Source organism: Lepisosteus oculatus, chromosome 4 (genome assembly GCF_040954835.1).
Source record: "Lepisosteus oculatus isolate fLepOcu1 chromosome 4, fLepOcu1.hap2, whole genome shotgun sequence".
In the NCBI taxonomy this organism is placed as follows: Eukaryota; Metazoa; Chordata; class Actinopteri; order Semionotiformes; family Lepisosteidae; genus Lepisosteus; species Lepisosteus oculatus.
Window position 1 is genome coordinate 46,340,135 of NC_090699.1, and position 26,955 is coordinate 46,367,089.

General features: G+C 38.4%; 1 protein-coding gene across 4 annotated transcripts in view; it reads left to right on the forward strand.

Annotated features, from left to right (window-relative positions):
* Positions 1–26,955, forward strand: part of bmpr1aa (bone morphogenetic protein receptor, type IAa) — a 76,910-nt gene that overhangs the window by 6,692 nt on the left and 43,263 nt on the right. For 3 of the 4 annotated variants that reach the window (XM_015347786.2, XM_015347788.2, XM_069189298.1), the window contains exon 2: positions 23,825–23,948. The exons of the other annotated variant lie outside the window; for it this stretch is intronic. The gene's annotated coding sequence lies outside the window, so the exon portion shown is untranslated. The remainder of the gene's footprint in view (positions 1–23,824; positions 23,949–26,955) is intronic. 4 annotated transcript variants of the gene reach the window in all.

The window sequence follows — 26,955 nt, forward strand, 5'->3', positions numbered from 1 at the left end:
ATGCATCTCTGACAGTTTATTTTGATGTTTTTTATTTGAAATGGATAAATTTGTATGAAGTTTTAAAACACATGCCCATGTGTTCTGTGTAATAAGCATGGCATATCAGATTTACCACTGTAGTTGTTGTAAGCTTTTATATGATTGATTTATTTCCATTGATCTTGTTTCGTGTGCATGGTAAAATGTGTAGTTGTACTGAGATTAGATATACTTATGCCAAGTTATTAAAGTTAGGATTTAAAAATTGACTTTGCATATGTCTTTCTGTAATTTTATATAGTTTGGAGAGTCATTTCTAATGCTAGTAAATCATGACAATTTCTGCAGTCTGCAGTATTTCATTATACTTTTATAATCCTTGAAGTAAGAAAAGAATAAAACGTAACTGGAATATTTAATTTCCTACATTTTGTAATGGGGTGTACATTTTTTGAAGATCCAATATAGAACATATTTAAGTGTTTCCATTCTTTTTTTAAATTTGTTTTCTAATTCTGTATATCTCCTAGAATTGCTTTGTTCCAAATATACCTGAAGATGTGGAAAACATTTTAACTTTAAATTTGGCAGCAGCACGTTATTACCTCAATCCATTTATTCATTTTTAATATCTTCATCCAGTTCATCCAAACAATGGATCCAATAGACAACATTAGATTGACTGTTCTTGTGGTTGGAGATTGAATTTAACACTTCTGTCATTATGGTTTTATTATAGTTGGGGAAAATGTGTACCTTAAAATCATGTTCCTCAGGAATGAGAAAATCCTAACAGTGGAGCATACAACCAACCAATTACAGTAGGACAAGTTTTGCTCATTACTTGTGCTGAGTCTTTTACTGTAGCAGTAATATTGTGCTGTTAAGGATAAACCTTTCCTTTTGTTGAACTGTATATACCTTGCATTTTAATAGACGTAGTTGCAAAGCATTAATTTCAGCTGAATTAGTACAATGGAAAATGTAAAGTTTCAAAATAATTGATTTGTTTTGTCTTTTTTGTTCCTCTCAGACGCAAATTGGTAGAGATACTGATTCTGAGTAATGTATCAGAATTTTCCAACAATGGAGTAGCATTAGTGTTTATGGTGTCTGGGGGTAGTTGGGTATAGCGTAATAATTGTATAAAATGACTTGTTTGAAGTATGTTTGCCATAATTGACCTTAACAAGCACATGCGTCAGAGCTGAACATCATGGAAACCTAGGTGTAAAGGAAATACATTTATGCGGTTGAGTTATCCACATTGAATGAATTTCTGTGATATAAGCAGTGTGGCCACTGTTGGAAGTGATACAAGCTGTACATGTGACCCATGCTTTGCACCAGATTGCAGATGCTACCTAGTGTCATTCTGTCACATTCCTCTCCTACATACCTGTTTAACATCACCGAAGCCTGAGGAATTGAAAATGAGTGTCTCAAAAGTCTCAAATGTTTTATCTTGTAAATGTTCCGTTAAGTGTCCTGTGCCATGAAAAAAGTATTCACCCCCTTTAGGATTTTCTGAGTATTTGCATATCTTTACCACTAAGTTATCAGAGCTTCAAGTAAGTCTGAGTGATGTATAAAGAGAGGGTGAGTAACCAAATAACACCATAACTAGGGACAGTTGGGTGAATACTTTTTCAAACAATCAGGGCTGATTTGGGTCAGTCCTGCTCTATATAAAACTTGCAAACCTGTGCTGTAATCATCACTGAGGTTTCTTGCCGCAAAAGAATCGGAGACATGTCATGTCCCACTCAAACGATACAGTGAGTGGACAACATAATAGAAATCCCCAACAATGTGTGAATTTGTTAATTACAAATACATTGGTGCATCTTATGTTTTCTAGAAAGCTCCTGCGTGATCCACCAGACTTCTGAAAGAATATTCTATGGATAGATGAGTGAAAAGTGGAAATTTTCGGGCTCCATGTATGTTTGGGGGAAAAAACTGCATTTCACAAGAAGAACATCTTATCAGCTGTTAAGCTTAGTGGTGGTAGTGTCATGGTTTGGGGATGCTTTACTGCTTTAGTAATTTGACAAACTATAAAAAAAAGTCCAGAACTGCAGTATTGTTGTGGCAAGACCTGAAACAAGCAGTTCATGCTAGGTAGCCCTTAAATGTTAGAGTTGATGCATTAGCTCATGGAGGAATGGGCCACAATTCCTACAAAGCAAGGTGATGACTGATCTACACAGGTTACTTATCACCAATTACAGAAATATTTGGTTTCAGTTATTGCAGCTAAATGTGGTACAACCACTTACTGAATTTAAGGAGCATTAAAGTTTTCGTGCAGGGACACTGGATGTTGTATAACTGTTTATGAAAAATAAAACTAGCACCACACATGGGTGTTATTTGTTCAATGGCACTCCCTTTGTATATCGCTAGATCCCACATTAAGCTCTGATAACATTTTGTGGTGAAAATATGTGAAAGTTCAGATCTGAAAGGTAGTGAATACCTTTTCCTTGATCTGTATGTGCTTTGGCAAAATCACAGTTCATTAGCCATGTCAATAAAGCTCTTTGAATTTGATATGTGGGCAGAAGGTAGTTGGTACATACACAGAGTCATGCTTTCTAACTGCTTCCTTCTTTTGAGCACAGGGCCAAGCAGGCCAAGAAAAAATTAATCCCAGCCCTGCTGGTAACAGCCATATAGGTCCATCTTTTGTTCAGTTGTTTTCTGGGGCCAGGGGTGGGTGGCAGAGCTATGTTCGATATGTGTAGTTAATTGTGAGATGGTCAATTTGTTTTTAGTCGTTCAGTTCTGATGTTAGTGTTTGTGTCTAACATCAAGTACAACTATAACAAGGCTTTTGTTGGAATTGGTAAATAGGTCTGCAAATTTCCTAAAGTGGAATTGCTCCTTTTAATGTATATCCCTTATAATCAAATGAAACTTTAAATTTATCTTCCGTTTTGTACCATCTGTCATCTTCACTGTTTAATATTTAATTTGTGGTGTTAAAGGGTGGTTTTTTCACTCATCTATATTTATATCTATTCCCTAAAAAAATACCCTGAAAATCCTAAAGTGATTTGTATTCACGTGCTGATACCTAACAGTTACATTTTGATTTAGAAAACATGAGTCACAGATGAAATAATTTCTCATTTTTCTTCTATAATTTCTAGTAGCTTTTGCAGGCGAGGTACTAATGCAGCCATTTCTTGATTTCTTGGACCTTGGTGTATTCACAGTATGATGCTCTGCAGTACTGTAGATATTCAGTTACTTTAACTTGATCTTTTCAGGGAATCAGTGTCCTTCTTGTAAAGTAGTTGCAATAAAGGGGGTAAATTCAGTGTTTTGAATGCTGTTTAGTGCATTTTACTCCATTTCACTTGAATTCCATATTTCAGAAGATGTATTGTAGATTTTTTTTATTGCTCCCTTCTAGTGCCTGTAGGAAGATAATGATGTGTCAATGTATGATCCTAAATCTTTCTCCTAGTTTTTTTGTTCTAGTTCAGTGCTTCCTGGTGTTTGTTACCCATATTGTTAGTTTGCCATTGGCACACTGGTCGCTTTGCTACGGGTTTACCCAGCAGTGTTTGCAGGCTCCCCTCTTACACTTGTCTGTATAATATGCTTTCTGCAAGCTTCACATATTTACTTAGGGTCTTTATGTGCTATTGTCAGACACAAGATGCTAATGCCTGCGGCACTGCAGAAAGTTGTGGGGGTGGGAGTGTTCAGGGGAACCTGTTAGTTCAGTGGTTGTTTACCCCTGTGCCAGCATTGAACAGCATGTTCTCTGAAATTAAGCTTTGTAAGATGAGTATGTAAAAGTTTTATTTGGGATCTGTACTGACTAATCCATTCCACATGAGCAGTCACATTTGTTCTAAATGCACAAAACCAATAAAACTATTTCCATGTCCTAATTGTTTCCAATAGTCTTACATAAATATGGGAACAGGACAAAGTAGGAATATAATGCAAATTATGTTAAATATGCAAACTGTTCATTATTACAAGAAATAGTCAAAGACAATACATTGTTCAGAACTTGAACATATGTCATTTACACAGAGCTTACTGGTTTGCTTTCATTAGTTTATCAATGAAGAGCAGTGGAATTTGCAATAACTGTAACACTTCCCACAGTTCAACCCAGTATTTATTTCAACACTGTCCTCTATCTTTCTTAGCATCCATGTAACCCTTGGCCTCTGCGGATTGCTGTCAATAACCATCACGAATTAAGTTAGAAACTTCTGGATTTTATTACCATACCTACTGTCAACATAATCAGTTATTCAAACCCTTTTTAGAATGTGGTGCTGTGCAAAATTTGAAATCTGTCACTAGTAGTTACCTTATTTAGCTAAAAGTTTGCATATATGATTTCCTTTTCAGTAAAGATTACAAATGAGCTATCGTGTTGACCTCAAGATTTAAACTCTGCTTGTATTGCTGCCTACACTTGCGTAGGCCTAGTTCTGGCTTGGCATGTTTTGAAAAAGTTATTACACAACCCGTAATATCTCTGGTTTTCAACACAGCACTGCATTAGGCAACTTCTAATTTTTATTCAATCATATACATATATTGCTAAGAACATTTTCCTCTATATACCTAATATATTCCAAAGAAAATATTTTTTTCCTTGTTAATCATTGACACTTCGCATAAAAGACAACGCAGTGGCACAGTGGTTACAATGTTGCCTTGCAGCATTGGGGTGCTCTGTGTGACGTTTGTAGGTTCTATACATACTGATAGGTTAAATCATACTGGGCAGTGCGGTGGCTCTGTGGCTAAGGATCTTCGCCTGTTGCTGGAAGGTTGCCGGTTTGTATCACATAGCCGGCTGAAGAATCCTACTCTGTTGGGCCCTTGAGCAAGGCCCTTAACCCCATCTGCTCCAGGGGCGCTGTATAAATGGCTGACCTGTGCTCTAATCCCAAGCCTCCCTGTCTGTGTGTCTCATGGAGAGCAAGTTGGGGTATGCAAAAAGACAAAATTCTTAATACAAGAAATTGTATATGGCCAATAGAATGATCTTATCTTATCCCAAATGTCTTCTGAGAAAACTGGCCCTGGTGTGTGTGACTGTCAGGGTGTATCCTGTCTTGCGCCCATTGTTTGGTGGGATAGGGTCACAGAAGAGCCGGAGCCTGAATTGGTGATTGCAAAAAGGATGGATTAGTGCATGGCAAATAGTATGGCTTTCAGCTGTGAGTTATGTTCATATGTGATGTGAAACTCCCCAATTTACTTATTCTCATACTCGTATTCTGCAGTATTTTTAAGAGTATAAATGGAAGATGTGTGTGTAGTTCTCCTAGGTGCGTGTGTGTTGTTTATTTGAGATGAAGACTGTTTACAAATGTACCAGACTGCTGCGCTTACTCTTGCTGGTTTTACGGAGATACTACCTAACCCTTGAACTGAACAAACTGGGTTAGTGTAGCAGTTTGATTGGCTTATGACACTGAAGGAACTTGATGAATGTGTTTGATTCCATAGTCCAAGAAAGGCTATGAGGAGATGGAGAAGAACAAATGCAACTTCTTTAGTGCCTCATATTTGTGGCTGCTATACCAGGCATTAATAAAGGGTTATCATTGATGAGTGCACTGTCATTAGAAATAGGCTTAATTACTGATAATTAATTACTTAATTATGTTTCTTGGTTATAGTAAGCCCAAGAATAACTGTTAAATAGAATGACTTGAACTCATTTTGCATCAGGACTGAATGATTGGGGCTCATTTATAATAATAATAATAATTAATAATTGCTTACACTTATATAGCGCTTTTCTGGACACTCCACTCAAAGCGCTTTACAGGTAATGGGGTCTCCCCTCCACCACCACCAATGTGCAGCATCCACCTGGATGATGCGACGGCAGCCATAGTGCGCCAGAACACTCACTACACATCAGCTATTAGTGGGGAGGAGAGCAGAGAGTTATGAACCCAATTCATAGAGGGGGATTATTAGGAGGCCATGATTGGTAAGGGCCAATGGGAAATTTGGCCAGGACGCCGGGGTTACACCCCTACTCTTTTCGAGAAACACCCTGGGATTTTTAATGACCACAGAGAGTCAGTAAAACTTGGTTTTACGTCTCATCCGAAGGATGGCACCTATTTACAGTATAGTGTCCCCATCACTATACTGGGGCATTAGGACCCACGTGGACCACGGGGTGAGCGCCCCCTGCTGGCCCCACTAACAGTTTTAGTTTTTCCCAGGAGGTCTCTCATCCAGGTACTGACCAGGCTCACACCTGCTGAGCTTCAGTTGTGAGTTGCAGGGTGATATGGCTTAGCATTCATTACTATGGTACTGTTAGTAGCAAAGTTGTTTTGTAGTGATACTACAGTTTCGACCAACAGTTTTTAAAACTCCCACACATTTAATGAAAAGTTTAAAAGATTTTTGTCATTGTAATCTCTAAAAGAACTGTCTGCAAGTGCTTAGTGCTGCCCTTTGCATTTTATTTTATTCTGCCATTCCAACTGCATTCTTTTTGTGGATAGTGTCAAAATGTAATGCTAGAAACACTTCTTGAGTACTAATATCTAGACATTGTTGGTCTGATTTGAAAAGTGTTAAGTGCTGAAAAAAGTAGACTTCCTTTTTCTCTTGAACATTGTAGAATAGAAACCATGTGTCTGTATTGCATTTTTGTAAATGTAAATTTTCAGAGTCCTGTTTTTCCCCTTATTATTGAATCCTGACTAATAACTGACTGGAGCAAATATTCACTCCTACAGGAACTGTCACTGATGTTTCATCCACGCAAATGCTTCACAATATCAAACAGTAGTTCCTGATTATGGAACTGTTGCATTTTTGTATCTGCAGTACTTTAATATTAAATTATTATACAATAATAGAATAATTATTAATAGTATAATAATATTATGCATGTTGCCCTCAAGTTAAGTGCTTTTTTAGTTTATCTGCATTGTCATCACAGAAGAAATATGGAGCTGCAGTTGTTTGTTTTAGTATGCAAGTTAACAATCAGCAACATACCCACAATGAGATCAAAAATATCATTCTGCTTCAAAACAGCTGGTGCTAGTGATGTCCCAAATTAGCAATGTGGATTAAAAAAGTAAAGTAATACTTATGGGTCTCTTAGACTATAACATATTATTAAAGTAATTATTGAATTTGCATAATCGAGTGTAAGAGTTTGGGTTTAATTTTGGATAAAATGTCACTGATGGGATCATCCATAAACTGGTAATTAGTATTATAAGTATTATAATAACTATAATACCTACTATAATCACTATTGTCTGTGTATCAGTCAGTTAGAGAAGATTTTCATACTTAAGTTTGAAATAAATAAAAAAATAAATACCTTTCATGAGCTAATTGAGCCTGGTTTTCTGTTTGTTTTAGAGGGAAAACATTGGAGAGATGTCTGTGCTTAAAGATAACACATCTTTTGTACTACAAGTGATTGTTGTACTTTTCACTTAATGCCCTGGAGCAGTTGGGGTTAAGGGCCTTGCTCAGAGGCCTAACAGAGTAGGATTCCTCTGCCGGCCATGGGATTTGAACCGGCAACCTTCCAGCCACAGAGCCACCTCTCCACCCCATTGTTCATCTTTCTCCTCAAGACTACTGCACTGATTTGTTAGCTAGATCATTCATTCCTTCAGAAACTACAGTATATCCAGAACTGTGCTACCAAAGTGCTCACTAAGTAAAAATTTAAGTAAAACATTTTTGTCCTGAGCTGAAACACCTGCAGTGGTTACCAGGATAGATTTCAAAATCCTCTTGTTGATCTGTCAGGCACTACAGGCTGTCTCCTGTGCACCTTCAAGAGTTCCTATCCCCACACGTCCCAGTTTGCTCACATGGTTCCGCTGGCTCTAGGCTCCTCAGCGTTCCAAGGTCTTCCCATTGTGCGCTATGGGACTAAGCCTTTCCGGCAAGAGCCCCTCGTCTTTCAGAAAACCCTACGTGATCATATCAAACACGCTGCCCTTGTTAATGGTTTTAAATCACACCTAAAAACATTTTGCTATGACCTTTAATTCTTAATCTATTTCCTCATTTTAATTTCAGACTTATACATGGTTTTACAGCATTTTGTGTTTGCTATGCTTTATATGTGAACTTATGCAAAATTCAGAGAAAAATTGGTATTAGTTGACCTCTAAGCTTAACCGCAGCAGACAATCATTTAATATCCCAAAACCCAAAATACAAAGAGCTGCATCATCTTTAATAAAATAAAGATTATAAGAGGGTTGAGAGACAAAGCTAGAATGTGAGCTTTTTCCATTTCACTTCTATTCTGAAAAATCCCTTGGAAAAAATCCAGCCTGCCCGCATTCCAAAACCCGGTATGCATTCCACATGTTTGTAGTTTTTTAGTGCTGGCATAGAAACATTTAAGTGAAAAAATGTATAATAGTACTGAAATGTTAATATTAAATAGTGAGTTGGGTGATTACAATTGGCTAATAACACTTTGGTTTTTGCACATTGGACCATGTTTACTGAGCCTAAATCACATTTCCTGCACTTAGTCTTAAAAAATGAAAGTCATGAGTTGTATTTCCGTCTCTGTCATCAACTGTGTAAGACCTGGGGACGTCACTGCTGTTACGGCATGTTTACAATTTGCTGGATTGCAGCGCTTGAAAAGGAATTGGACGCTTAAAGCGAAAATTCTCACTTTTTAAAATCTTTTCTTTCTCTAGATGTTAAAATTAATGACAGTGATAATGTTAATAAACTGTGCCCTTGTACACCTTCTCAATTTGGTGTGAGTTCCTGTACACGGTGCTTTGTGATTTCGGCTGTGGTGCAGTGATGGCTGTATTGCTTTTAGTTCAATGCTGAAGGTTTCCAGTGGCTTTAACAAAACGGGCCTGTTCAATGAGGGGAACAAACGATATTGCCTTGTACACATTTTTTTTTCCTATTTCTGTGAAAATGTGCCGCCTCAAACTGCCTGTCTTCCATGTGCTTTTTAATGCCACGCCATGAGACTTGCAAGCACCACTCTATGTAATTATCTTAATCCCTGTCTGCATTTTCTACAGAGTGCATACCAATACACCTTTCATGAATTGAATAAATCATAAATTTATATCAACAGATGTTGATCTTGAAGGCAAGCTTAATTCTGGTGAACTTTATTATTGTGGTTTGTTGTTTTAAAATACATAGATCCCCAACTAGAATTCAGAAGATGCATATCCCAGTAATGCTATTAGGATAAAAATAAAAAGTATTTCTAAATGTTTGGCTTAAACTTGCTTTGATTGATGTCCGTCTGGCTATAGGGAGAAGGATGTCTGACCCTCCTATGGCTTTGTGTATTGGTTGTGGTGCTTGGGATGCAGTGGTGTCTGATGAAATGCAACGGTCATGAATCTTATTTGTAGTAGTCTTTCAAAGAACTGTAGAGCCATTCACCCTCCTAATGTTTCTTAAAAGCTGCCTTGTTCTGTAAACTAACGGCAAAGTGCACATTTCATGGGAAGGAGGTCCTTTATTATTTAATAATAAACAAAACAATTCCTTACATGTATATAGCGCTTTTCTGAACACTCTCTTTACAGGTAATGGGGACTCTCCTTCACCACCATTGTCCAGCCCCACCTGGATGATGTGCCAGTAGGCATAGTGTGCCAGTACACTCAACACACATCAGTGGATCAGCTATCAGTGGAGAGGAGAACAGAGTGATGAGAAGCCAGTTCATAGATGGGGATTATTAGGAGGCCATGATTGGTAAAGGCCAATGGGAAATTTGGCTGGTGTAACACCACTACTGTTTTTGAGAAACACCCTGGGACTTTTAATGACCACAGAGCCAGGCCTCGGTTTTATGTCTTATCTGAACGGTGGCAGCTGTTTACGGTAGTTTCCCCGTCACTATACTGGATTATTAGGAACCACATAGACTGCAGGGTGAGCACCCCTGCTGGCCCCACTGAAACCTCTTCCAGCAGCAACATTAATTTTTCCCAGTAGGTCTCCCATTCAGGTACTGACCAGGCTCACACCTGCTGAGTTTCAGTGGGCTGCCAGTTGTGAGTTGCAGGGTGTTATGGGATTGAGGCAGGTCCTTTGTCTCCAAAAGTTACATGCTATAAAAATTGTTTGCACACAGTTGTAAATAGTGCATTTTACTTCATCTGTATGGAATCGGTGATCTGTTATAATTGGGAGTGGAAGGGAAAATGGTGATGCAAGATAGCCTGTGATGCGTGCTGGCATTACTTCTGTGTTGTAGCAGTGCCCTCTCTGCCTGCTGAGCAAAGCAAGGTGTGCATGTGAGACACTCACATGGGTTGTCGGGTATCTTGCTAGGAAAGGCTGCTGTAAGACAGCAGAAGCCTACTTGCACTAGTAGAGTTTTTCCATTGTTTTAATTATATTCTGCTCCATGCTATTTCTGATCCATCATTTAAAAGAGGCTCACCACACTTAAATTGGGTTTAGTCTTGCCTAAATGTAGGATATACAAATCTATAAAGAGTAAAAGATGAAAATTTCTCACTCATGACTCATGACTTGTGGAGTGTCAGAGTTTTAAACTATTAGTTTCTTAAGCTCTCGAACCAGGTTGTTCCCCTTTGGTTCCTGTAACATGAAAATCTGATTCCTATCTTCACTTGCCTACAGGTGATATTTGTCCTGATTTTGCAGTGGAATGTCTTAACGACAGCAGGAGACCAGACTGGGTGCATCTAAAAGTGCTGTTACACTGCGATATGAAACCTTTCATAGCTAAATGTTACATTCAACAACATCATAGTATGCTCTGTGTGCAGTGGTATTTACAAAGAAGTGATTTTTACCTTGAATACACATGTCTAGCTAGAATAAAAAAATTGGATTTGGTGTAATTTCCATGTTTTTCTTGCATTGATTTAGGGAATTCTTGGATTGTGTAGTTTTTCTTGATGTAGGATTTGGAACAGATGAAGGGGTGGGGAGTGAAACACTTGAAAAGGTCTAATTGAATAATTGAAACTTTTCAAACTTCCTTAAGCCTTTTTTTTCTTTTTTGTAAGTATGTAGCAACAGCAGCCATTTGTCCAAAGCACATTCTTGTGTACATGAATTGGCTTTTTGTCTTTCTCAGAAAGATTATAGCATACTGTGAATTAAATAAAGGAAATCCTCAGAAATAGGACAGTAATTTTTTTTTAAAGTATGGAGCGGTTTTTCACAGATGTAATTTTCTGAGTCTGCATCAGATTAACGATCAAAGATCTGAGAGTTCAGATATAGTGCTGTGGCATTTATTGGAGTTAGATCTTTGGTATTCAGATTTCTTTATCCCAGCTGCAGCTTTTACAAAATAATGCTCTTCTGTCCTCCTGAAGCAAAGTCATTCTGCAGTCACTGACATTCTGGGAGTTTACCACTTGTATTTAGATTTTTAGTGTTATACCAAACCAAGTCATTGAACCATAAAGGAGCTCATGAAACCTGCCATGACTGGTGGCTTTCTGAACTTCACTTAAGATCTGGTAACTGTGTTGCTCAGAACACTCTGAATTATAAGAATGGGGATAAAGGTTAAATGCTCATTGCTGAAGTGTGATGCAGTTCTAGTGCAGCAGTATGTAAGAGCTAATTTGTAAGGGATGCTTGTTCTGTTAACAGCAAGTCCTCGGACTCTGAAATGAAAATAGCTTTCTGGCTCTAGAGTGCCTATGAGAGGTTCACTGTTGAAGGCCAGACCCCGACATTACATCATTATGTGTTATTCACGGCACTGTAGCCTCTTTTCATTTGTGCAGGCTTGTGGACCCCAGGGACCTGTCTCATTGAGGCCCTGTGTGGAAAGTGCTTGGCTTTGTAATGTTTTGCAGATGTTCTTGTTCTTCACACAGAGGAAGGACACAGTCCTGCTTATAAATTCAGATTTTATACTTTTTCGTTTACTTTTTGCATCGTTGTTTCTAATATACTTTGTGTACTTCCAAAACAAATATTGCCGTAAACTGAGTTTTTTGTTAATTGTGGAAAGCTGGATTTCTTCAGAACCAAGGAAGCTCTGTGATCAAATGTAGCCCAGGATGCTGCGGCTTTGGATAAAAAAAATCCCAGGTCTTTCTTTTCTTGTACCCTGTTTCCACTAGTGACTTTGTGGTGCATCTCAGCCAGACAGTCCAACTGAAATATACCTAAAGATGCTATCTGTGTCTCCACAGTTAAATTCCAGGTACATCAAATTCTTGTATATCTAAGGCCATTTATGGATTTTAACACTTCAACATTGTTGTCATTGGAAGGAAGCCTCATTAAGGATTTTTTGTATTGTGTCTATAATGAGGTATCTTCAGGACACATGCCTTGTCATGTGGGCTCAGTCAGGAGGGTTAAGCTGTGGTGTTCTTAAAAAATAAATGTAATGGCTTTGTTAGCTTTAAGTTATTTCTTATTCACCAGCATCACCCTTACAAATTTTATCACATTGATTCATTTCTTTTTTTGTGCAAAATAGTAAGAGATCTAAACAGGGTTAGGTGGGCAGAATGGCTACACATTAAATACAACAGGGCATTGTTGGGGAAAAATATACTTTATTAGTAAGTAGCAACCAAGCTTTGGTCTCATGACATTTCATTAGAGCTTAAAATGTAGATAGGACAAGAAAACCAAAGAAAGGGTTTGGAAACAGACAGCACAAACTTGATGTCACTTCAGTGATCAGATAAGCAGCAGTTTGGTATCGAAGATTGTTCAGGGTGCTTTTCCAATAGGTGGTATGCTTGCCAAAACAATCATGTAACCTGGAGAGGATACCACATTAAGGTTCTGTCCACAGCATTATATCTGTGAACATAGGGCAACTCTTCCATAATGAGCTTATGACCCTGGCTGGTAGTGGACAATTGATTTAACTATTAATCTTTTTTCTAAGGGATAGCAAGTGATTTTAGAAATCCTTTCAAGTATGTTCATGTTTCAGGTGCCTCTGCAGTGGCACCACCCTTGACTTTGGGCAATGCTCTTGTTTGTACTCCCCTCCCTTTTTCAGTTCTCACTTTGCTTGGTGTTATTAGAAGTAAATGTACAAAAGAACACTTCCAGCTAGACCGACTGGGACTCCTCAAGTGTGCATCTCTCTGGCTTCTTGTGCTGGCGGTCCAGCTGTGGTGCACCTCAATGTAGGCTAGTCAAGATGGGATACTAGTTTCGGCACTGCATGTTCCCACACAGGGAGGGACTGTGGATTGAAGTAACTGAAATTCAAAACTATAAGGATGAAAGTTATCAATGGCTACTATTTGTCTTTGATGGCATTAGTTGTTCCAAATTTCAGCAGGTTTTTGTCTGCTGTCTTATTCTGTTGGCTTTACTAAAACCATTGGAATTGGCTGCAGCTCGTAAACCTAAGGCTGGGCGATAATTCGATAACGATAATTATCGCGATATAATTTTCCTCAATATAACTTTAACAAAATGTTCAATATATATGTTTATGCTTAGTGCATGATATGCGCATGCGCACAAAATACTGCGTGTTGCAGACCGGGCAGCTAACGTGGTGTTGTTTACCCACATTGTGGTGGCTGACAGGAATGTAGTTAAAGTGGAGAAATGAGCGACACTGAAGCAAATGTAGTGCTGCCAACAACCAGCTCGAAGGACGATGACATCGTCAACAGAAAAGGTCATTCAACTTCAGTAATTTGGAGATATTTTGGCTTTTCACGATCAGACATAAAACAGAGCACTTTAAACTTTGCAGTCTGTCTGAGCCATCTTCTTTGTGTGTTTTATCACACTTTAGTATTTAATTTTTCTATTAAGATGTTTATTTAGTACATTTTACTCATGCATATTTTGACATAAAAAAGACTTGAATACTCTCTACCTCAGATTTGTTTAATGTTTCTGCTGTTTGTCAAGTGTTTGTTGTGTTCTTAAAATAAAGAGTTGTTTAATTTACCAATTAACTGTCTGATTTCTTCAACTTTCACTCAGGAGAAAAAAATCTGCCTTTAAACTTGAAAGAAATAATGATTTGACATTTATCATGATAATTATCGATATCGACTGATATGAAAAGTTTTTCGTGATAATGTTTTTGGCCATATCGCCCAGCCCTACGTAAACCCCCTGCATACATGTGCACACTTTCTCTGATGATTCTTTCCTTATAATAGGTGTTTCAAGAATAAAATGGTCTTCAAACAATTCTTTGCAAAACCAAGAATGATAAAGATCTCTGATAACTTTTGGTAGTCTTGTTCTTAGGCTATGAGCCTCATGCCTAAAATGGAGCTTTAAGTTGACTTTTCCCTGTGCTGTATTGGTAGTATATAAATGACCCTGCTTTCTTTTGTCTGATAGTATCATGTCTTAACCCACCCTTCCGAAGCAGCTGAGTCATATCAGTTCAACTAGAATGTATTATACTGCTTTTTGTTGGTTTATCTAGTCTTTTAAGAAGACTTGTTCAGTTTACTGTTGTGCAGTTTGCACACAAGTCTTGTGTGCAGCTCCTGTATTTGTGTTTTCCTTGGCTTCCCTCAGAGTGCCGAAGTACCTTTTAATTTTGTAGATAACTAAAGGCTTTAAATGGGCTAGACCCTTCCTCTTCAGGGGATTACTGAAGCCTTTCGTTTTCTGCACACTGTGACCTGGAAGGAACCTGAACTGCTGTGTTTTCCCAGAACCTGTCTATAAATATTTTTGGATTAGGACTAGGAATTGTAACACGATCTTTCAAAATTAATGACGCTGAAAGGGTGCCATTTTTAAAAATACAACCATTTTCATTTTTTAATATATATTTGCAATGTATATTTATGCTGAGATAGTGGTGGTATAAATTCTCAACTCTGTGTAATATTTGTACTTTTGTATGAATTGTATACAGCACTTTGACAATTGGAAAGAAAATCAGTTTTTCAACAAAATCTGACTTATCCAAACCCATGCAAGCCAAATGATTTTTATCCACAAAAGGAGTGATTAATAAAGCATTACTGTGCAAAGTTGGTAGATAAGCTGTAGCTCTCCATTTCCTTTTATTTGGTTTTGAAGATACTGCCATATTCTAAACACCCACTTTAAGATTGACATGTGCCCCAGAAGGGTTTAAACTGCATTGAGTAAAGTCTGCAAAGATAAAGCAATGAAGTGTTGAAACAATGAGTGGTTCTGCAATGTTTTTGCAAGCTTCTGATACTTCTTTTCAGATCCTTCCAAACCCTTGGGGCCTGTGGTCTTGACAGACTGTAGGGGAAATGCACAATCGTCTGGGAATAAAAAGTGTTCCCTGATATATCCGCTGCAAATTGGTAGTGACATTCAGGTATATTTTTAATGTATACCTTTTTCGTGTCACTCGACATGAAAGGTGTTTTATACAAAAGGGATTTTTTGTTTAGTCCTACAAGTTGAAAGGGAGATGAAGAACAATACGATAAGTAAAAGAACGGTTTCAGTTGGCAAGCTGACTTTCAAAGTATTTAACAAATGAAACTGGTTACGCATCCTACATTGGCTTACAGAAAGTGTTTAGATGGAAGCTGCACACTTGTGCCTGCAGAACCTCTCTGATGTGCCTGAGCAAACTTGCAAGGCTGATGTTTTTGGGTAAAGTGGAAGCTGTAATGCACGTTTCTTTGAGGATACAATACGTTTTGATTCAAGATCATTTTCAGTTTCATGCAAACTGAAACTTTGGTATATGTTTTGGCTGAATGGTGCTGCCACGAAGGCAGCTCTAGTGGTCTGGTTGGGCTTCAGCTGGCCCTCAATCTTCTGGCCCGGTGCAGATCTTCCTGTTTCCTTGTAGCACTGGTGTGGCTCAAGTTAATGCTCTGCTTGGAAATTTGCCCAGCAAAGTTGCAGCATCCCATCACAGAAGCATCCCAGAAATATTCCTGTGTACACAGAGGTTTGTAAAAATAGACAGTGTGGTTAAAGTGTGGCAATTATATGCTGCTCCCTGGAGTGACCTCTGCCTTCCTGTGGAAGCCATCCATGCAGGGATGTTCAGAAACAGCTGATTGTTTGTAAACAGTGCTGGTTATCCGTTTCACAGCTCTGAAGTGTACGTCAGTCATCTCTTCCTTTTCCCCATTTTGCCTGACTTGCATTGCCCAGTTTTTTGCACAACGTTGGTTTAGATTTCCAAAATACTATTCTCATTCAAACATTTGATTTGTCTGATGATGGAAGGGTAGAAACCTTTAGCGGTCTGTTCTACAAGTCGACCACCATGCACTCACCTTCTTGGCAGTTCATGTGTATGGTTGACTAAAATTATTTTGAATTACTTCTCCCATTCTCCAGTTTTCATATTCTGTCCTCCCATCATGAATATGTAAGCAGGGCAAGATCAAGTGTTTGGCAAGATATGTCTTCACAATTTGTCGTCTGTAAAGACAAAAGCGTTATTTCAATTTTTAATCATATACTTTTAGCACAGCTTCTCTTCCTAACGCTGTGAATTGTATTGAAATCCATCAGGGAATTCCAAAAAGTACTTTGTGTCTGAGTCGTCAGTGTGCAGTCACCCCTGCTTAAGTGAAAGTTCTATTGTAAATGTTCTCACTGTAAGAGACTACACTGATTTATCATTCCTGCAGTTGTTTGAACATTTTCACGTTGAAGCTGATTAAAAATCAATCATTCTGATTACATTCTGAATGTCCTCATTTGAATTCAGTTCATTCAAGTCAAAGAAGGGCTCATTGATTTGGAAATGTTTTTTTTAGTAGTGTTGTAACTGAGTAAATGTGATGACCACACTTCTGTTGGGAGTTGGAGGTCAGGGTTTTTGTCTGTCATTCACCTAATGATTTCAGGCTCCCGAATGGTTTCCCCTGTTGGTGGTACTGGGATCGGGCATTCCAAGACTGCAACACTGATACTAGGGGATTGGTATTCTCGTGTGGTCAGTTTTTCTCTTAAGGTCCCCCAGAAAGTTACCTTCTTGTACTCCTTCAGATGAGACTTTTAAATATTCTGCTGGCGACTCTGCTCTCTGGCACAGGAGGCTGCCTAATCAACTCCCTAGTCTTCATCAGCTGCTCTGCAGAATACAGTATCCACGAAGTACCTTGTTAGTGTTATTTGTGCTTTGTATCCCTGATATCCCTTCAAAGATGTTTTCATCCCCACTACCCCCCGCGACAAGCCGCTGGACAGGTTAGCAGTGTTAGTGTTTGGGTTGTCTCAGAGTAACAAAAAAGGAAAAATAACTGGTTATTTAAAAATGTTCTTTTCCGCATGAGCATGTCAAGGGCTTTTGAAGATATAAAGGCATACATGGAAATCGTTTTCTTAATATTGTGATTGCATTTCCCTGTAGGACTTATGCTAGTCCTAGGCAAACCTTTTCTGGAGTTAGTCATTAAGAGCCCTTTGGCCGGAAAGCAGTATAGTTACATACCTTCTTATTTGAATTTGATACTGTGGAGAAAAAAACACAACAAAACTTGCTTATCTTGGCCCTTGTCTTGATGTAGCATTGATGTCTGACACTGATTTCTGTTACTGATGGATGGAAACAGGCACAGGCTTGAGCTCCTGTACAACATCAGGAGGATCTCCCGCAAGGTCTTCTGGAGCTTCTTTCCTCTCCAATGCAAATTCTAATGCTTGCTGTTCTCTCTGCATGGTCTAGTTAACCACATATTATACTTAACCCCAAATCTGCTTTCTTTCCGAATTATTTTGATTCTTACTTGTTACCTTTATTGGGTGAACATTTTTCATAACGAAGAATAAATAGTTATGTGGGGAAAATTGAATATTTGAATATATAATGGAATAAGGAATATTTGAAAACCTTCTGAAATGGTTGAAAATTGTTTTACCAGGGATTCCCCATCTGCTGCCCATTATGCAGGAAAAAAGCGCAACAACATTTAAACAGGGATGTCAAGCATTGCCATATGTTGCTGACATCTGAAAACTGCTCTTTAAACGTCTGTTTTGGTTGTGATGTGCTATGTAGGTGCTTTAGGGTGATATTAATAGACCGGTATAGGCAGGACTTGATAATACTTATCAGTATTATCAGATTACAAGAACCAAGTCAATGCACATACTAAGCTTTTTGTGAGTATACTGCCACTGGGTATATCTGTTATGAAGGATGTTGGAATAGGGGTGTTAATGTTAGAAAGTTTTTTTTACTCCTGAACTTTTGGGGTCTCTGTTACAATTTAACTCAATGGTTCTTTAACGTTTACTGCAGCCTGCACCCCTTCAGTTTTCAAAATACGCTCTCGCACCCCTTCTCACTAATCATTGAAGGTCAGTTCTTAAGATATATCATAACTATTTATATAGCTAATACTTGAGTACAATATACATTCGCAAATAGAACAAGTGATCAAAAATGAATCTTGCAAAAATCAAGTTTTATGTCATGGCTGAAAGGAATAGACGCTAAGAGTACCAACGCCAGCTCCGATAGATCAAGCACACTCGTTGAGAACAAGGAGGATTATACATTGGCCACTAGGGTTACCATATTTGAACATGGAAAAACCAGGACATCCCAAGGATCTTTCCTATTGCCTCATCTGTGAAAGGGGTCGGGATGGAGAGGCTTTTTTAAAATATCCCATGTTTTATGTTCAGTGGTGTGATGATGTTTAACTGTGTGAAATGCATAAATCCCCTCTGCTGCAATAACAGTATCCTGTGTTTTGCTGCCAGATTTTACAAAATAATGTTAATTTCGTTAAGGAACTCTCCTCGAATTGCTTTTTGTGTTTGTCTGAGTCAACATGAGCTTGCAAGTCAAGTACACCTTTTTGCCAAGGAGACAAAAGTACCAGGCTTACACACCAAATATTCAGCTTCCCAGTCTTCTCTGCCACTTCAAAAACACGGAAATTTATTTTTTAGTTCTGCTGTGAATTTACAGTATCGCTTTGGCATTGTGTTTGAGGGTAGGAAAACGAGAAAAAACAGGGAGCCTTTGAGGGAATGTTTCTACACTACACAGACTGAGTGCACTGCGCAGACTGAGTACATTGTTGCCGATTTCACTCTCTCATGATATAATCATACACATACAGGACGGAAACGGAATGACAACGTCGCGAAGCTAGCTAGAGAAGTCAAGAACTTTTCTAACTAACTTTATAACTTTTATTAATTATTCTTCATAGTAAAAACAATGGGGTCAAAATCCCAGACAATTCTGGATATTTGAAAATTCCCCCTGGACGTAGATGTAATAATCAAAATAGAGGACATGGCCGGGAAAATCCAGGTGTATGGCAACCTTATCTGCCACCGACACTAGCTCTTACTGACCCTGATGTGGACAGCACTGCTAGCGTTAGCAGGTGTTGGAAAACGCCTGCAAGACGGTACAATCCAAATTAACTGAGTGCTCAGTGCTATTTTTATTGTGTGTTTGTGTTTGCGCTCATGTTGGTCATTGAGATTTTCTGGGGTTCCTATGAGAATGACTTGTAGGTGGTACTTGGATGCTTTGGTTTGATCAGGGTTGGTACTTGGTCCAAAACTTTTGAGAACCACTGGTTTAGAGCACCTTCCCTGATGAAGTTTACTTCATTCACTGCAGTGGACAAAATGATCATCAATTTTGTAGGCAAAATGGTGGCAACATGCAATGTGTGATCATGGTATGAGGTACTTCTTTCTTCACATAGGTACCAAATCTTGAATTTTATCCTAGCATGGCAGGAGTACCATTGGTGCACATTAATCCAAATCCAAGTCTAGTGTTACCTTATGCATCCGAAGGAAGTCTTTGATAAGATTGAACATATTGATTCCTTTCATAGTTAAGTGTAATGGTTTACAGATGAAAAAATATTTTTTTACGTATGACACAACACCAGCAGTGGACTGCAGCCATCAAACCAGTTGACTTGTCAAGCTGAATATTTGACTGTAACTTTCTGCAAGATATCCTGGCTCATCTCATGAATCCCAGCTTTATAGATCTAATAGATCATGTCATTTGACAAGGAAACCTGCTAAAGCTTTTTTTGTGCATCTGGTCCCAGTACTACATTTGCCATTTTTAATGCACAAGGTTATACTAATTTGTCAGCAATTCTATGAGCCTTTTTTTCTTTTTACACATGAATATGCAACTTGATAGGATGCTTGTATCAATGGCTTCTCAAGTGACACAAACATTCTCACTACTTTGTAGTGAGGTAAAGTCACTACAATTATCTTATAAATTTGAAAATAATTATTGTTTGTATGTTAAATTAATCAATTATATGTAATTGTTAGAAATGTATAATAATAAATACACAGGTTTAATGGAACAAAGTAGTTGTGCTTAGTGCCTGTGTGCTTAATTAGTGTTTTTGATTACTTATGTTTTAAGCAAATCTGGCATATCTCACACCATCAGAAAGGACATCTGGACCCACCCAGGTTAAGAACCTTTATGTTCATGCATGTAATTATAGCTACCTTTTGTTATAGTTATGTGAATGAAAATTAGGTTGAAACCATTGTGCAAGGCTATTTATGTTGAAAACTATATGTCCACACATTCTTGTAAATAGCTTTACTTATTGATATTGAACATGCTCACACTGCCCTTTCAACAGAATTTCTTTCAACTGAATCGAGAATCATCAGCATCATTTTCCTGAGCACAAAAAACAAATTTGTGCTAATTTTTCTGTTGATGTTATTCAGTCCATTAAAATGGAAATAAAATGTCTGGTGTGTATTAAGTAAAAGAACGATCACTTACTAGTTACATATTAAGTGTATTAATTCCTGTAAACTGTGCTATAGACATTTGACAATATCACTCTGGAGGATTATATTTGAGATGCACTCCCAAAGTAATTGTTCTAAATGTGTTAATAATTAGTAGTGTAAACAATGTGGTCACAGTGTTGGTGAAAGCCCCATTTACACTAGTGCAAATAGCTTGTAAACTGGGGTATGGGTATGTGCACCTCGTTTTTGAGGTGGCAACTGAGAAATCTAGTCCCCACAGCTCTGTCCTGTTCACAGGTCCACTGTGTGCAATTTTTATTGTAGTTGTGTGCATTAAAGCTGAATGATTGGAAAATGTGATGAAAATAATTTAATGTGGACAACTTGATATGGTTTTGATTTTTTTGATATCTTGATTTATAGACGCATACCTGAAGTTTGAATTATTTTTCTATATGTAGTGCAAATGCTGTTGGGGTACAGGGACCTGCTAATGACTTCTACAAGTCAAGTAAGTTTGAGGATGATGCATAATCCTCTTTCTTTGTAGAGGTCACAGGGTTAGTCCTTCAGCTCTTCTGTAGAAGATTTAGCGCTTGGTCCGGTGACAGTCTGTCTGCTGCACAGTGACTCCAGTCCCGCCATCTGATATCCCAGCTCGTGTCAGGTTGCCAGGGCTTGTAGTGATTTGGTCTTTGTAAGCCTCGTTTAAACTCAGCTGTGCTGCTTTGTGGCAGGGGAAAGAGAAAAGCAGGGATTTTTTAATGGATCTGAAGACAGTGGGGAATTTGACCTTGGAATGAAGAGTGGTGCTTGGGTACTGTGTTTTTCTTTTCGTCATGCACTACTTAGCAGACTTTAAATGCTTTTTTTTAAGCGAGAAGCCAGTTTTGCTTTGATTTGTAGATTAATAGTCGAGACTTATTCTAAGAAGTTGATTTATGCTAGTGTGAGAAACAATTTGGCTCTCGTCTAGAGCTTGGGCGTCATACTAAGAGGATATGCCACGCTTGAATAACATTTGGTGTGTAAACCCATTGAGCTGTCTTGTATTGAGCCAGGCTTCACTTTTTCTTTGAGGGCAGCTAAAGAGATCTGGAGTGCAGGTTTGAGTTGCAGGTGCAGGTTGACCATCTTGTTCATGAAGAGGCCTCCACTTTAAATTCCAATTAAATTTATATTTACAGTACTTGCAGGGTTGCACGTAAAGTTTTTATTTTGGGTGTAAGGTTAAGTTTTGATTGAGTCAAAAATTGTAATAAGAAAATTATGCCTTTCTTTAAGGGAAATCCCCAAGGGAGCTCTGCAGGCAGCAAAGGGAGGTAAAAAGGAACAATGTATGCATGTCAGTACTGACATACCCATGCTGTATTGGTGGGTGTTCCAAATGCAGTGCTAGTTATAGAGGCTGCTAGGTTAGTAGAAACTGTTGGAGATGAGTACAATAGTAGTGGTATTCAGAAAAGCTAGGCATAATGGAAAAAGCAGTTGAGGGCAATCTACATGTAGATTAATGCTGCAGAGGAGGAAGAAACGTGTGCCAAGCTTTACCAAATCAAAGCCTAGATAGGGATGGGCCAAATGTTTTGATAGGTCAAATTGATGTGATTCAAGAGCAAAGCATTCTACAATGCAATTAAAAGGGACCATGGACACTAAAATAGTGCAGTGAACTATAATCGCAAACCAAAAGGCTGTGTGTGAAATCGGGTATTAAAATGGAAGTCTTTCAGTCCTATGACCAAAAAAGAATTGCTTAAAGGACATCAATTTAATTGTAGGAGAGATGGAGAGAATAGCAAATGTATTGAATATTTCAGTTTTTATCTCTCGTTTTTACTAAAGAGTGCAGACTGCACTCCTTATAATTAAGCTACTACCTCAGCTCGATTCAAAAGCCCTCTCCCAACATTTGCTGGAGTGTAATCGAAAGTAGATGGTCTTCATATTAACCAAATATTATACCACTTATTTTTTAAGAGATTATATCTATGCACATATAGCTTTATACAATGTAGATGTCTTAAGACCATTTCATGATACTAATTAGAAAATTGTTGATTTTATAATCCATACATAGAAAGGGACATAATTTAGCTAATTATGGGCCAGTCCATCTGGGAAGTTATATAAAAAGGTAATCTAATTCTGATCTTTGTTTATACTAATATTAGGAATATCCAACATAGATTTAGAAAGGGTAGGTCATGTTTAACAAGCCTACCAGGTTTATTTGAACAGGCTATGATAACTAAGGACACCTTCCATTATGTTGTACTTGGATCTCCATAAAGCATTTAAGGTTCCACATCAAAGGTTAAATATCAAATAGAAAGCTATTGGAGTCCAAGATAATGTGTACATTTGGATTGAAAGATTTTTACCTTAACAGTTAGTTGGTCTGAAGTAATTAGTGGAGTCCCACTGCTATTTGTGATTTACAGAACTGAATGTTTACATAAGAATCTGGTGTAGTCAACAAACCTATCAGGTTTGTAGATGGTGCAAAATCAGGTCTGATGGGTTCTTTAGAAGCAAAGTTGTAAAGGGGTTACAACAAGTCTTGAGACACCTTCAGAACTGGGCAGGTTCTTGGTAGAAGAACTTTAAAATAGGCGAGGTATTAAATGCAAAATTCAAATAGGTGGCATTCAGCTTGACGAAGCAGCATTTGAGAGGATATTATGTTTTCGTAAACTCATTGGTCTTATGTTGGTGGTGTAGCTATAACAAAGGGTAATGGAATGCTGGAATACATTGTGAAACAAGTAGGACAAGTCATGAGACACTGTAAAATTATAGTGTAATGGTAAGACCTCTTTGTGAATTCTGTGCTCAGTTTTGGTTACCTTGTTTGGTTAATACACTGAGTACAGTGGCATCACTACAGGAAAGGGTAAAAGTGCCTTTTAGGGATGAATGACACTAACACTTTACAAGAATAGAATCTCTTTAGTTGTGGCAGGAGGAGACTGAGAAGGATACTTGATTACATTAGTCAGAGGACACCAGTGGAAACCAAGAGGAAATTGAGTAAATTTAAAACTGGGAACAGGGGTATCGTAGTGTGTTGGTGCCTTTAATAGTGATATATAAATGAAAACTCTCTTCTTTCAGAAATCGACCTCTGTTTTGATTTTTTTTTTCTGTCCTTCAGGTCATCTGTGCAATGTTGACTTTGCGCTCCAGTTTACCATTGGATTTAACCCCAACCGGATACGAATGATACTTGACAATCTTGGTTTATATTTGTGTCTTGTGACTGTGGATTCATGACAGAGGTAAGACATCACATTTTCAGTGTCTCACTTTTAGCAACTGGGAGAAAGCTGTAGGTAATATCAAGTGACGGGTGTTGCTACATATGATTGCAGGACAGTTTAAGTCTTATAGTTCTTTTGAACAAGTGACTTTTTTTTTACACAAACATTCATGACTATATTTAGCCCATCATTTAAATGTTTCTTATATGAATGAATCAATTGCTGTTCATGCTTGCGTATTTATGGTCTCCATGAGATTTCCTCAGTTACTATTTGATCTTCAATATCTGCAGTTAACTGCAGTGGGTGTATGTGATTCTGACTAACGAGTGCTGTTCCTCAGCACTCAGGTTTGCTTGATTTTGTAAGGTTTGTTGAAAACACGAAAAATGCTTCTTGAAAACGGCTTGAGTTGTTTTTTTTATCTGACCTGAAGAGCACCGTGATTAAGACATTACAAAACTGCACACTTGAACGTTTCGGGCAGTACCAGTCAGCTTAGTGAGCTTAATGTAAATGACAGTCCTAGATGAGTGATGGTACTGGGCCATGACCGAAGGACATTGTGTGTCTGTGGTCCACAGTTTTCTTGGGATGCATGATTACCAGGCCCTGATTGGCTTTGCCTGTAGCAAAGATTAACCCTTAACCCAAGCAGTGCCACAGACAGACTTGTGTAATCTGCAAGTTTCCCCTCTTAATTGCTCTCCTTCAGATTTTTTGACTGCTCTCAGCTTTTGGCTCTTTAGGTGCTCTGATATATTTTTTAGATACCAAAAAAGGACAAAAAGGTTTTAAATCAAATACATGACCTTAAATGATGATTGTTCTTCAGTGTTACAGTTGTTCTCTAAAGTCCTGAAGAACAATAAGACCAGTATTCTTGTATTGGCTGTTCAGAATTTGGAAGTTTTCTTTATTTTTTTCAAGAAGCACAGACAAGAGTTAGCAGTTATTTACTTGCAGAACCTTCAAAGGGAGCAGGGGAGACTATTTTAGTAAATTACAGCCATATGTTTGTAGAGGATGTTATGCTGAACGAAATGAGTTGATGTGCCAGACGTTAAACAACTTAGTCTGTGGGCAGCCCTGAAATTTTCCAGTATGCCAGTCAAAGAGTCATTACTTTTGCTCACTACGGCTGCATATGAGGGTAGCATCATCAGAATATCTTGTGAACCTAAGCCTTAATATGCCTTTTGACAAAGCTCCATATTATGGGATAGGTTGTTGTGCATTGTCCTTCTCTCCCACTTCATAAATTAAAAATCCAGTAGCATGTTTTGTGATCTTTTTTTGATTAATACTATTCTGTTTACTGGTGTGGCCTAGAGCAGATTTCTCGACAGAGTGCCGATAATAAGAGTGCCCCTTGACCGTCGTTCTTCTCTTTGGCGGGAGGGTCAAACTGAACTCGGCAAAGTGCACCTCAGATTCTTTGGAAAATCTGAGTGAAATCTTTCTATGGATTTTTTTTCAGCTTCTTGTGCTACCATTGTAGTTTGAATGGATAATAATAATATATTATAATTGCTTATATAGTATAGCACTTATATAGCGCTTTTTTGGACACTCCACTCAAAGAGCTTTACAGGTAATGGGGATCCCCTCCACCAACACCAATGTGCAGGATCCACCTGGATGATGCGAGGGCAGCCATAGTGTGCCAGAATGCTCACCACACATCAGCTATCAGTGGGGAGGAGAGCAGAGTAATGAAGCCAATTCATAGATGGGGATTATTAGGAGGCCTAGTTGGTAACGGCCAATGGGAAATTTGGCCGGGGTTACACCCCTACTCTTTTCGAGAAACGCCCTGGGATTTTTAATGACCGCAGAGAGGCAGGACCTCGGATTAAGTCTCATCCGAAGGACGGCGCCTGTTTACAGTATAGTGTCCCCGTCACTATACTGGCGCATTAGGACCCACATGGACTGCAGGGTGAGCGCCCCCTGCTGGCCCCACTAACACCTCTTCCAGCAGCAACCTTAGTTTTTCCCAGGAGGTCTCCCATCCAGTTACTGACCAGGCTCACACCTGCTGAGCTACAGTGGGTTGCCAGTTGTGAATTGCAGGGTGATATGCTGGCTATGGTAAGCAGGTGGGGCTGCACATTGGTGGTGTTGGAAGGGAGTCCCCATTGTCTGTAAAGCACTTAGAGTAGCGTGTCCAGAAAAGTGCTAAATAAGCCTAAGCAATTATTATTATTATAAATATTTAACTGTACCTGCTTTATCCATCTGCAGTTTCCTTAATGCTTCATCCTCTAAAATGTACTTTTAGATTGTTAAAATTAAAAAGAATTGTATTGGTATTGGAATTCCATTAGTAATAGTTTAAAATTTAGCATAAATGGCCAGAGCTGCCTTGGTTGCAGATGAAAATACTGTGAATGCCCCCTGGTGCAGGCTGTGCCATTAGACTGGGCATTAAGCACTGTAAGTCTTGAGGTCTGAGCTCTGGAGTGATGCTCAGACTGCTGTGCGAGGGTAAGGCTTTGACATCATTGTCTTCTTGAATGTTACCTCTGGGATAAATGTGCACCTTGAAGGTTTTTTTCTTTTAAACCCTTTTCCCACTACCGCACCCAAGTCTCCACAGGCTATGGCACTTGTCTCCTGCAGCATGCCTCCCTACTGCAGCTTGACATGCTCGAACACTTGATTCAAGGCACCCGTTACCACAAGTTGACTTCTCGTTAGCGCTGATCTTCTTGGGTGGTGATCCCCAGATTACTCACTGAATAATTTTTTAGTCACAGTGACGTAGCTGAAAGCATTTTTCCTTCTCACAAGTGGTTCTGTGCTCAAATTGGTCTGCTGCTACTGTGCCTTATATACTTGTTTCAAGCTGACTTCATTTCAGACAAAGCTGATGTGCTTCACAGCATTCTTCCCATGATACATTGCTCTGAAATAAAGTGGCGGGGAAAAATATATAGAAAAATGAAATCGTTACACCCAATTTCAAATTAAAACTCAAAAGTTATAAAAAAATACATTGCCTTTGAGTTATTTAGAAGCC